Source organism: Thalassophryne amazonica, chromosome 2 (assembly GCF_902500255.1).
Source record: "Thalassophryne amazonica chromosome 2, fThaAma1.1, whole genome shotgun sequence".
In the NCBI taxonomy this organism is placed as follows: Eukaryota; Metazoa; Chordata; class Actinopteri; order Batrachoidiformes; family Batrachoididae; genus Thalassophryne; species Thalassophryne amazonica.
In genome coordinates this window covers 81,050,094-81,063,833 of record NC_047104.1, presented here as the reverse complement: position 1 = coordinate 81,063,833, position 13,740 = coordinate 81,050,094, and positions in this window count along the sequence as shown.

Sequence of the window (13,740 nt, the reverse complement as noted above, 5' to 3'; positions counted from 1 at the left end):
TGTGCTTCAACTAAATTACGCCGGAGCTGACAACAGACGCAGTAGCTATTTTCACCCGGGGAGACGGGGCTACAACTGTAACAACAGGAAGCACAGCGACCCGTGCCACAGAACTCCGCCGTGCGCGTTCACCCATTACAGACACACTCATGCAGCTCCTGTTTTACCTCTTATCCGTTCGAAGTGTGACGCGAAGCCATCGCTATTCACACTCCACAACAACCCACAGATAAGGCAACAACACAGGAACACGGCTGCAAGAGAACTCAAATCACTATTCAATAATGGGTTCTCCGACACGCACCATCCGGGCGGAGAGCACCCGCAACTGATCCGGATAACTTCTGACGTCTGCTGCCGCCTTCCCGGCGCAGTACCGCCTCTGCTACCACTGGGTCCGTGATGTATTGGCCAGAGACTACTGTTATGTGTCGGACGCGGGCGGAGAACTGACCAGCGTTTGAAGGACCCAGTATAAAATAAGCAGAGCACGGTACAAAGGATAACAGAATTTAATAACATAACAGTGAGTGCTGAATAATAACAAATGAGTGTGCGGTCTGGCGAGGTGGAATAACGGTGCGCTGCCAGCAGCACAAACGGTCCGGAGCCAGAACAGTTCGGACCCAAGGACCCCGCCGACACCCCCCCAGGTGGCCGCGACCAACCGAGTCTGTGAAAGAAGAAACCATCATGTGAGTCCACCACTCCACACACAGAGAGACCACTCAAAGGTGTACATAAACAGCAAACACTTCCTGGCTTAATCACCAATCAGGTTCCCACCCTGCAGGCATGGAACACCCAGTTCAATTCTCCACTGCAGTGGAAGCTGATTAAACGACTAACATAACAGCTCAATATAATAAGGTGTGAGGGACACCACATTTACTGACTGTACTCATGTTAATCACAAAACCTAAAGTACCTCAGGAAGTGTGCTGACGAGCGTGAGACCTCACCCCCTCCTCTTTCACAGACCATGGCATCAAACCTGGTATGGTCTCTGCGTCCATGATGATGAGATGGTTCTCCAAACGTCGATCTCACCCGTCTCGTCACAAGGTCGAGTCTCTGGCAAATACACACTGTGTACTCCAGACTTAAATGCAACCATGCCCCAATCCATAAAGATGCACCACAGCTGTGAGTCCTGACGAGCTGCACATGACAAGCTTCAGGTGATCGGTCCTGATAACTCAGCCACACAGCCACTCAGTCCTGAACGCATGCCACCTGGAAGGAAAAACAAAAGACAGAGAACAGAAGACAGAAACAAAAGGCAGCCAGGCACCCCAGCCATACAACAGTGGGGATGTTTTTCAGTGGCAGGAACTGGGAGACTAGTTAGGATTGAGGGAAAGATGAATGCAGCAATGTACAGAGACATCCTGGATGAAAACCTGCTCCAGAGAGCTTTTGACCTCAGACTGGGGTGATGGTTCATCTTTCAGCAGCACACTGACTCTAAGCACGCGGCCAAGATATCAAAGGAGTGGCTTCAGGACTCTGTGAATGTCCGTGAGTGGCCCAGCCAGAGCCCAGACCTGAATATGATTTATGGGGCCATTACTGTAGGCTTGCAGAAGAAGACACCCACTTCTACTTCTGGATGGAGCCACACCTCAAACAGAGAAAAAAAAAAACAGAATCAGGCATCAGAAAGACAAGAAATAAGGTGTAATTTGTCAGCGTTAATCAACAAGAAAAGAAAAGAAGAAATACTAATGTGATTACCGGCCACTAGCCTTAAGCTTCACTAAAAGACCCAGACTTTAGACAAAGTTGAGGCCTCGATCCGCTCTGTTTATTAATAAAATGAATTTAAAAGAGCCCGGACCTGTACATAGGGTTTAATTAGGTCAGCGAAATAGGGATGTGCTAGTTCGTAAAAATTTTATAGGTTAATAGCATAACCTTATAATCTGATATCACAGGAAAAGGAAGCCAGTGAAGAGACAACAAAAAGAGTGTAATGTGGTCAAACTTTTTCTGCTTTTATATGGATGAGACAACCTGATCTCACAGCAAGTTGTGATTGAGCAACACGAAATATACGTGATGGTTGCATGAAATTAAAAGTGAAGTGTGTGTGTGTGTGTGGTTGAGGGAAGGAGTAGGGTTAGGTTATGGTTAAGGTTCGGGTTGGGGGTAGGAGTATGGTTAGTAATAGTGAGTTAAAAAAAAAAGTCACAAAAATTTGACTCATTTCGTGACGGGAGCATGAAAAAAAAACATGAGACTGGGCTGGATGAGATTACCAGCAGTTACCGGCATGTAGTACTGAGTACCATCAGCATAGAAATAAAAGGTAATCCCAAAACACTGCAATATGTGCCCAAGTGGTGCTATATAAAGGGACAAAAGCAGGAGGCCTAAGATGGATCCCTGTGGAACCCCAAATTTCATGTCACTAAAGTTAGAGGTAGTGTTTTTGTACAAAACACAGTGAGAATGACTGGTCAGGTATGACGTCCAGCATGAAAGGTTATTCCCAGTAATCCCAAAATGATTCTCCAGCCTATCAAGTAGAATATGGTGATTCACGATATCAAACACACCACTGAGATCTAACAGCACCAGGACCGTAATGGTGTCCAAATCCATTGCAAGCAGAAGATCATTCACCACTTTAGTAAGATCTGTCTCTGTGGAATGGTATTTTCTAAAAGCAGACTGCAGTGGCTCAAAAAGATTATTCTCAGTAAGGTGCTCCATGAGCTGCTGTGAAACCACCTTTTCCAGAAGTTTAGAGCAAAATCATAGATTTGATATTGGCCTATAGTTTTTCAATATACTAAGGTCAAAATTAAAGTTCTTAAGTAATGGTTTAATCACTGCAGATTTGAAACATTTTGGAACAGATACAGAGGTTAAAGACAGATTAATAATTTCCAGCACAGTCGGCCCAAGAATGGGTTACAGGCCCTAAAACAGTTTTGTTGGTATAGGATCAAATAAACAGGTTGTGCTTTTTGTAGACATTACAGGTTCCGTCAGTATACCCTGTGAGATTCTGTATCAATCAATTTTGTAAATCTAGGTAATACCTCAGTGATAGCACCCGCCTCGATAGCAGAGTGTAATGGCTGGGTTAAGGCATGCTGGAATATGTTTAACCTAATGTCTTCTATTTTCTTCTCAAAGTAATCTAAGAAATATTGTCCTGTAAAAGGAGAGCGACTTACAGGGGGTTGTCCATAAATAAGTGTTGCCACCGTGTCGTACAAGAACTTTGAGTTGTGCTTGTTTATGTTGATCAAATTACAGTAATAGGCCCGCTTTGTAGCCAGAAGTGCATGCTTATATTCTGAGACAGCATCACGCTATGCGAGGTGGAATACTTTTAATTTTGAACTATGCCATTTTCATTCTAGACCTCTAGCCTTATGCTTGAGGTGATGCAAATAATCACTGAACCAAGGTGACTGCATTTTTGGGGCGTGGTTTTAATATAGGTCGAGCAATGATCAAGTGTAGTTTTGAGTGTTGAGTTTAAACTGTCCACAAGACGGTCTACTGACTGTTTACTGTCTGTATTGGTGGACATCAGAAATCTCTGATTGCTCTTGTTTTTTAATAATTTTGCAAAAATCTAAAAAAAAAAAAAAAAACAACAAAAAAACTTTTTCACATTGTCATTATGGGGTATTGTGTGTAGAATTTTGAGGAAAAAAATAATTTCATCCATTTTGGAATAAGGCTGTACCATAACAAAATGTGCAAAAAGTGAAGCGCTGTGAATACTTTTGGGATGCACTGTAATCTTATGTTTTTAAAGAAGAAGTAGTGAAAATTGGTCCTACACATGCCACAATGATCCGCTGATGTGGTGTTTGTCCTTGGATTCTGCGAGTGAAGACGATGAGAGTTTACGACCTGCCCTGGATGGGGCACCAGCAAGGAACTTTCCCAGCCAAGGTCAGTATTAATTTAACACTGAGTGGACAGAGAAAATGCAAATGAAGTGACTTGTCCAAGGACACCAACAGGTATTTCGGCCAAAAATCAAATGCAGGTGCCTGACTCCTTATTCCACCTGATCTGCAGTTACGTGGTAGGTAGATTGTTATTACCCAAGCAAATGGCCCATGCTCTCTGAGTGGAGCTTCCAGTTTGCAAATCCATGTGAAAATACAGACAGGAGGGGAAAAAAAAACCTGTCAAAAAACTGAAAGGAAACTCAAAGTCGCTTTTCTCTCATGCTCTCCATGGCCATGTTGTTGCCACACAGTAAGTGTTCCAGACAGTAAGTCATTTAAAATGCTATTAGAAATGCTTCAAATCTGCTTCAAGAAAATGCAATAGAAAATAGAAAATGCTGTATTGGACAAGATATATCTAATCCCGCCAACAGTCAACAGTCACCCTGGATAGCTTCCCATATGAGGAGTACAGCTATCTGCCCTTCATTCCACGTATCTTTTCCATTTCCTGCCTTTTTAATCTCGCAGAGTGATTTTGAAATGCTGATTTGAATGTCGTGCAGCTGCTTGAGGTGAAGCCTCTCCTTTTTCCTGACCTAGCCGACGCTCTGTAGGTCTCTGGTGGGTGTAATACATCTTAATAGATCAGCTCGCCTGCTACTGAATTACAGCCAGACACTGCCAGCCTGGATCTTTTTAAATGGCTGCAGTATCCTATTGGACCTACAGAGTCTCTTTGGAAAGTTATTAGTCTGTTGAACCCTTGAGCAGCTCTGCTCGAAGAATCCAACCATAAATAAAGAATACTGTTTGTTGTTGATGTTCCTATTAACAATATGTCACTGTGATGTATTGTAAATGCTGCTTTGGTGTCAAAACAGTATTTCTCAAAGATTATATCAAATGAAACGTGGCCCAGAGAAAGATTCAATCAGGATCCAAGATTACTGTGAAGGAACTGTTACCTAAATGTCACTTGTCTGAATGGAGCTCACTGAAACATGTGGGAGGTAAGAAAATAAATAAATAAATAAATAAATAAATCAAGTACAAAAGGGTTTGAAGTTCTAATAAATATAAGACGCTTTACACGTCCAATCCAAAATTGGCCTCAGTCAACTTGCAAAAACAGTAGTTCAAAACAATCCTGATGATGTCATCTGTACCTGATGCCATTCATTGACTTCTTCATGTACAGACTGCCATCTGCTTTTTTCAGTACAGTTAAAATCTTAACAGAAATTTGTTGAGCTCTTCATCCAACAGCGCTTGCATTTCAGCTAGAGACGTCTCAGTGAATACTACAAATGCCTCTAGATGGCTTATGACGTACTGAACCGTCATTAAGCTCATTTAATTCATTGTCTGTCACCAAAACAAACTCAACCATGATTGTTTTTAAGCTAAGTGCCATCGCTGCTAGTGTGAGCGCGCGGTGGTCACGTCGTGCAATAGCACAAAATGTATAGCACCAAAATTGCACGCTAAATAGAACCAAAATTGCACGGTAAATGGAACACAATGGTAAATGTTACAAATGATCCATATCATGTGACATACAAACCACCAATCAAATGACAGGATCTATTTAGGCGTTATATAATTATTAAGAACGGATATGTGATCTTTTGGTATATAAGTTGCACTGGAATATAAGTCACAGGACCTTCCAAAGTAGTAAAAAAACATGACTTATACTGTGGAAAATACAGTAAACAGTAAATGAAAAAAGTTCCTTTGGGTACACTGTGTGATGTAATGTATCCGAATTTAAGTGCACAGAAATCATCAACAATTAAAAAATCTCTCAACCGTTCCTCAAATCCTGATACTACAGTAAATCTCTTTCATGTCCTCATCCTCACACCAGCTGCTGATGTTGTCCATTAGATGTGTGCAGAGAAATCACAGGGATAACACAGTGTACACAGTGTATTACACATAAAGACTGGATCACATGCATTGTTGGTTGAGGCTGACACTATCATCCACTTTGAGTATTATTTACCAGAGGATGTGGAACCACCCTTAAGCAGTGGGGTTTACGGTCCATTATCGGCTAGTGTGGATGCTGCTGTTTAAAATCACAGCAATAACAGTAATCTGGGTGGCTCCAACTACTCATCAGCTGTGAGCGGCGATAACGTCTCTCCACCTGTCTGCCTCCTCTTTTCTCTCCTAATCTTATCCTTGCTGACTGGCCGGTGGTTAAGTGGCGGCTTCTCTTTTTACCTGAGGTCCCCACAGTGCTCGGCAGAGTCTTGTCAGAAATAGTGTGGAAATTGCTTTTTGCTTTTCTCTGGCCATCTCTGTGTAATTTAGACCCGGGTTTGCCCTACATTCCACTTGACAGACGGTGAGAACACCAAATTTGTAAAAAGAAGCCATGGAGAAAGAGAGGGGGATGAAAAGACACACTTGAGATGAAGGAAGACTTGCCTGTAGAGGAGGTGAGAGAAAGGACAGTGACATACAAGGTGTGAGAAACATGAAGTGGCACAGGACACAAAAAGAAGAAAAGTGGAGTGGAGAAAGAAATAAATATTTGGTTCAGAAGCCAAATCAAACTTAACTAATCTACATCTCACTACTGTAGAGCCCAATCTGCATTATCTTTAATGTGCTTACAGAAAGGATAAATCAACAGTGGACTGGAAAGATACTGAATCACAGTATTGAAGGGAGGCTTGAAAAAAACTTGAACTGTTTTTCAGCACCTCAAATCCGAGGCCATGGTTCTCGACTGGAAAAAGGTGCTTTGCCACTCTTCAGGTCGGTGGAGTGTCCTTGCCTCAAGTGGAGGAGTTTAAGTATCTCGGGGTCTTGTTCACAAGTGAGGGACGGATGGAGCGTGAGATCGATAGACGAATCGTGCAGCATCTGCAGTGATGCGGTCGCTGTATCGGACCGTCGTGGTGAAGAGAGAGCTCAGTAGGGGGGCAAGGCTCTTGATTTACCGATCGATCTACGTTCCGATCCTCACCTATGGTCATGAGATTTGGCTCATGACCGAAAGAACGAGATTGCGAGTACAAGCGGCCGAGATGAGTTTCCTCCGCAGAGTGGCTGGGCGCTCCCTTAGAGATAGGGTGAGGAGCTCGGTCACTTGGGAGGAGCTCGGAGTTGAGCCGCTGCTCCTCCACATCGAAAGGAGTCAGTTGAGGTGGCTCGGGCATCTTTTCCGGATGCCTCCTGGATGCCTCGCTGGAGAGGTGTTCCAGGCACGTCCCATTGGGAGGAGGCCCCGGGGAAGACCCAGGACACGCTGGAGGGACTACATCTCTCAGCTGGCTTGGGAATGCCTTGGGGTTCCCCCGGAGGAGCTTGGGGAGATGTGTGTGGATTGGCAGGTCTGGGCGGCTTTGCTTGTGCTGCTGCCCCCGCGACCCGACTCCAGATAAAGCGGAAGAAAATGGATGGATGGATGGATGGATGGATGGTATTTGTGGGCTGTGAACCTTGGCTGTGTAGTTTGCTGACAGAGATATCGGAGCAAAAGTAACCGGGGGTCTGTGTCCCACCTAGGGCCTTGGAAGCTGAAGGGTTCTAGATGCTCTGAAATGCATTCTCATGCATTTTAGAGCAGAGGTCAGAAGCAATGGCCAAGACACTGCAGGATTTAAGGATGAGGTCCTCCCCTCAAATTAAAGTCCTGATTACCACCACCAATGAAGTTGAAGGAGGTTATGTTATCACCCGTTCGTTTGTCTGCTTGTTTGTCTGATTGTGACCAGCCTGGAGCCCATAATATTTCATATATTGCTATGAAATTTTTGCTGATGATTCATATCCTGATGTGCAAGAACTGTTTCAAATTTCAAGGTCATAGGTCAAAGGGCAAAGTCAGGAAAAATCTTGGAAAATTGGAAAAATCCCTATCTTTAACACTGTCAAGAAGGGTCATATTTCTTTCATATTTGAGAGCATTATGTATGATGGTATCCTTTATTGACTGACAAAGGTTGATCCGGATCTGATCCAGATTATAGATTTTGTGGCCATTTAAATTTAACATTGAAAACCCCATTTAATGTATATTTTGCATTATTTTTTTATTCATCCTTTATTTATACAGGCAGTCCCTTGAGACTCAACACCTCATTTGCAAGAGAGACCTGTATATATCTCAATCAAAACTGGCTCAGTCACTCTCATTTGTGACAATATGGTGCAAACTGGCATCCACAATGAACAGACTAAGTTTGATCCACATCTGATCTGTATTGTGGATTTAGCGGATATTTGATTCTTTTTAACATTACCAAACATTTTGATCTATATTTTGTAGTATATTTTAGCTTATGAGAAGCCACTTTGAACAGGACTTTGACCTTGAAAATTTTTTCCAAGGTAAAAATGAGTGGAATTGGAAACTAGTATTGGCGGAGGGTTGGGCTTTACGAATGCTGTGCTCCAGTTGCCTGTAAAATGTACAAAGGAAGCCTGAACCAGCTTGGTCCTTCATACCACACTATTGCTCATCCATTTTAGAGCAAAAAAATATAAGAAATTTCACAGTGACTTTCACCAGAAGACAGGACCATGGCACATGCCTCTCGAACTCCCCAGCACCTCTGTTCGAAGTGCCAGCTGGAAACTTGGCTGCGGTCAGGAAACAAACCAGGATCGCCAGCATCACTGTCCAATGTGCAAGCTATTTCCCACCTTGTCATCGTTGAATTTTTCTGCAACATCATACTAAATCATATCTTCATACATATTGAACATGTCACCATTTTTCTCAGTAAATATATTTCCAGAAATTTTCCATAGATGTCCATAAATGACATTATATGTAATAAAATGAAATGACACGGAGAAAAAGTACTGAATACAGTCGCTGAACTTTACTTAATACTTAGTCCAAAAGCCTTTGTTGGTAATGACAACTTCAAGATGCCTCCTGTATGGAGAAACTAGTTGCATGCATATGAACTCTGATCTTTAGTTCTTTCCATAGATTTTCTATGGACTCAAGTCAGGTGATTGGCTCGGTCATTCCAGCAGGTATATTTCATTCTCTGAAACGAATGAGATTTCCTTGGCTGTGTGTGTTGGGATCACTGTCTTCCTGAAAAGTCCAGCCTAATTTAATTTTCATCAATCTTGGTAGATTTTTTTTTTTTTATCAAGATTGCATTAGTACTTTTTTTTGATTCATCCTTCCTTCAATCATATGAAGTTTGCCAGTGCCCAGTGCCATGATGTTCCTACCTCTAAACTTCACCTTTGGTATGATGTTTTGGGGTGATGTGCAGTGCCATTTGTCCTCTTGGAGTCACAGTCAGTCAGGTGGTGTTTGTAGTTGCCATCTGCCACGCCGGTGTTTGCCAACCCGGACAGTGGGAATACCACCTCAACCGGCAACTTAGCCCCGCGACTGGACAGCAACAACGTCCGAGGCCCAACGTGGTGAATTCACTGAGGCCGCGCGCTGCGTCACGAGTGCCGCTTCCCCGAGGCCTCGTGCAGCCACCGCGGATCCATCAGCGCGGAAACACGAGGCCGCGCGGCACCAGCGCAGTGCAGATCCATCCCGGTGACAAACACCGCAGGCTGTTAACATCGGCGATCGACAAGCTGCTCATAAGCCGACCATGGGGCCTAAGAAGGTTCTGACAGCGGAGGAAGGTGACGATATTAAAAAATCTCTGGACTTTTATCAGAGGAGATTTCTGTTGTGAAGCAGCAACAGAAATCAATCATGGATCTGGTGGAGGAGGTGAAGGCATTACGGCTCCAGAATGCCGAGAAAGACCGGCATCTGGTGCAGCTGGAAAATAGAGTGGCTGAATTGGAGCAGTACACCAGAATTAACGACGTCATCATCACAGGTCTTCATATCAAACCACGGTCCTACGCACGGGCGGTAACAGATGAGAGCGGAGGGGAGCCCAGTGAACAGGAGGTCAGCTCTGTGGAAAAACAGGTTGCTGATTTCCTCCTATCTAAAGGTATAGAAATGGATTTAAATAACATTGAAGCGTGCCACCCTCTGCCCCGGAGAAATGACGGTGATAAACGAACCGTCCATCATGAGATTCATCAACAGAAAACACAAAACAGCACTGTTAAAACAAGGAAGAAAACTGAAAGGGACAAACGTATTTATCAATGAACATCTCACCAAACGGAATGCCGACATCGCCAGGGAAAGCACGCTTCTTGAAGAAACAGGGAAAAATCCAGCACACATGGACTTCAAACTGTAAAATATTCATCAAACTGAACGGATCACCAGAACAAGCAAAAGTCATGGCAATAAGGAACATCGAGGAGCTGGACAAATATGAACAATAGTGTTTCTTAAAGTGAGGATCTGGACAAATATGACCATAAGGTATGAGGACACAAACACATCACAACACCATGACACAGACCAGAGGAACCTATTCATCTACTACCTATTTCATCTACATCTGGAGACAAGAAGGATATAACTCAAAGGATTGCTGATCATGGAAAAGTAGAACTGAGAACATTTAAATACACAGACCACAATGTACTGGACTTGGAGCACGATATAGACCGGACAATAATTTCTTCTCAAATATCAATGACAGTTGTTGCTATTATACAGATGAACAGTTTAATTGGATCATTAAAACGGATAACAAATTATCAATAATCCATTTCAACAGCAGAAGTCTATATGCAAACTTTAACAACATTAAAGAATATTTAAGTCAGTTTAAAAAAATATTTAACATAATTGCTATATCAGAAACATGGATCAATGAAGATAAAGGAATGGATTTTGAACTGGATGGATATGAATTTAATTGTGTAAACAGAAAAAATAAGAGTGGAGGAGGAGTGGCTGTGTATGTGGATAAGAACATGGATTATAAAATAGTAGACAATATGACAACTGTGATTGATAACTTATTAGAATGTATAACTATTGAATATGTGAAGAAAAAAGCAAAAATGTATTAGTCAGCTGTATATATAGAGCACCAGGATCTAGTATTGAAACATTCACTGACTGTATGGGAAAAATGTTCTCAAAAACTAATCAAAAAACTGTGTTCATTTGTGGTGACTTAAATATTGATCTGCCTCAATCCAAATAAGCATAAAATAACAGATGAATTTATCAGTATAATGTACCGTATGAGTTTATATCCAAAAATCACCAGGCCAAGCAGAATTACATCCCATAGTGCCACCTTAATTGATATATATTCAGCAATGATATTGAGAATAACACTGTGAGTGGATTATTAATCGATGACATTAGTGATCATCTACCAGTTTTCATCGTTTATAATAGAAACCATCGGCGGAATCAGCCAGAGGAGAAAATAAAATACAGGCGAGTGCGGACAGAGGAAAACATGAACACACTAAAGAAGGATTTACAGGAGCAAAACTGGGAAAGGTATACAGTGAAAGTGATGTTGATAGTGCATATGAAACTTTTTTTACAAATATTTACATCATTATATGATAAAAATTGTCCAATTAAACAAGACTACAGAAAACAAAAAATCCAAGCTCGACCATGGATGACGAAAGGGTTACGAAATGCATGTAATAAGAAAAACACCTGTATAGAGAATTCATAAAACTAAAGACTAAAGAGGCAGAAAATAGATATAAGAAATACAAAAATAGATTAACTAATATTATACGGGTATGTAGGAAGGAATATTATAGTAACATATTATATAATAACAAAAACAATATTAAAGGAATATGGGATATATTAAATAGCATTATCAAAAATGGTAATAAAAAACAGAGTTACCCTCAGTATTTCATTGATAATAATGTCAAGAAGGAAAATAAGGATGAGGTAGTCAACGGTTTTAATAATTTTTTTGTAAATATTGGACCAAGCTTGGCAGAAAAAAATTCCCGATTCCCAACCTGAGGATTGGGATAATAATCTCATAGAAAGAAATCCCTGTTCAATGTTCCTCACAGCAGTGGATGGAAATGAAATTATAGACATTGTGAATAATTGTAAATATAAAACATCTACCGATTTAAATGAAATTGATATGGTGGTGGTAAAACAGGTCATTGAATGGATTGTAGAACCATTAACATACATCTGTAACTTATCATTTCAAACCGGTAAATTTCCCAATCAAATGAAATAGCTAAGGTTGTGCCGCTGTATAAGACTGGGGATAGACACCACTTCACAAATTATAGACCTGTTTCTTTGCTTCCACAATTTTCCAAATTATTAGAAAAGTTATTCAATAATAGATTAGACAAATTCATAAATAAACATAAATTACTTACTGATAGTCAATATGGATTCAGAGCACATAGTTCAACATCACTTGCATTAATAGAATCAGTTGAGGAGATACAAACGCCATAGACCACAAATTACATTCAGTTGGAATATTTATAGACCTTAAAAAGGCTTTTGATACAATTAATCATGACATATTAATCAATAAACTTGAACAGTATGGGATTAGGGGGTTGGTGTTGCACTGGGTGAGAAGCTACTTAAGTAACAGAAAACAGTTTGTGAAGTTGGGGGAATATACATCATCATGCTTGGACAATGCTTGTGGCGTCCCACAGGGGTCAGTATTGGGTCCAAAACTGTTTCTAATTTATATAAATGATATTGTCAATGTTTCCAAAATATTAAAATTAGTATTATTTGCAGATGACACAAGCATTTTTTTGTTCAGGGGGGGATTTGCAGGAGTTACTGAGGAGGATCAGTATAGAAATGGGAAAATTGAAACTATGGTTTGACAGAAATAAATTATCATTAAACTTAAGTAAAACAAAATACATGTTATTTGGCTATTGTAATACAGACATACAGGTTCAGTTACAAGTCGAGGGGGTAGATATTGAAAGGGTACATGAAAATAAGTTTCTGGGGGTGATAATAGATGATAAGATAAACTGGAAGACTCATATAAAACATATACAAAGTAAAACTGTCAAGAAGCATTTCAGTTCTAAACAAGCGAAACATATTCTGGACCACAACTCACTCCGCATTCTTTACTGCTCACTGGTTTTACCATATTTACAGTACTGTGCAGAGGTATGGGGTAATACTTATAAAGGTACAACACAATCACTATCAGTAATGCAGAAAAGAGCTATAAGAATTATTCATAATACTGGCTATAGAGATCATACAAATCCACTATTTTTACAATCCAAATTCTTAAAATTCACAGACTTGGTTCATTTTCAAACAGTACAAATTGTGTATAAAGCAATAAACAATTTACTTCCAGCAAATATTAAAATATGTTTTTTAACAGATCAGGGGATTACAGTCTGAGGGGGAAATTTAATTTAAAGCATCAGTGGGCACAAACAACATTAAAAGGTTTCTGTATTTCTGTCTGTGGGGTGAGGATGTGGAACAGATTGGGAGTGGGGCTCAAGCAATGTCCAAGCATGAACCAGTTCAAACAGCGGTACAAAAATATGTTTTTTTCTGGGTATAGGGAGGAGGAAGGGTAATGAGGGTTAGGGTGTTTTTGTTTTTTGCTTCGGCTTGTAAATATATAGTATTTTGTATGTAAGTAGGTATGTGTAGGTGTATATTTATGTTTGTGTATATATATGTGTATATATGTACATGTGTATGTATGTTGATGTGTATATGTATGTGTATGTGTATATATATGTATATATATATATATATTGATATCGGTTTAGGTGTGTAGGAATTTATGTGTATATGTGGCAAAGGGTATTACTGGTTGTGGGGAAGAAGGGGTAGAGATAAATAAGCTGATGCTTCACCCTACCCCTTTTCGGACATGTTGGGTACACAGTAGGAACTTTTTTGTTGTTGTCTTTACTGATC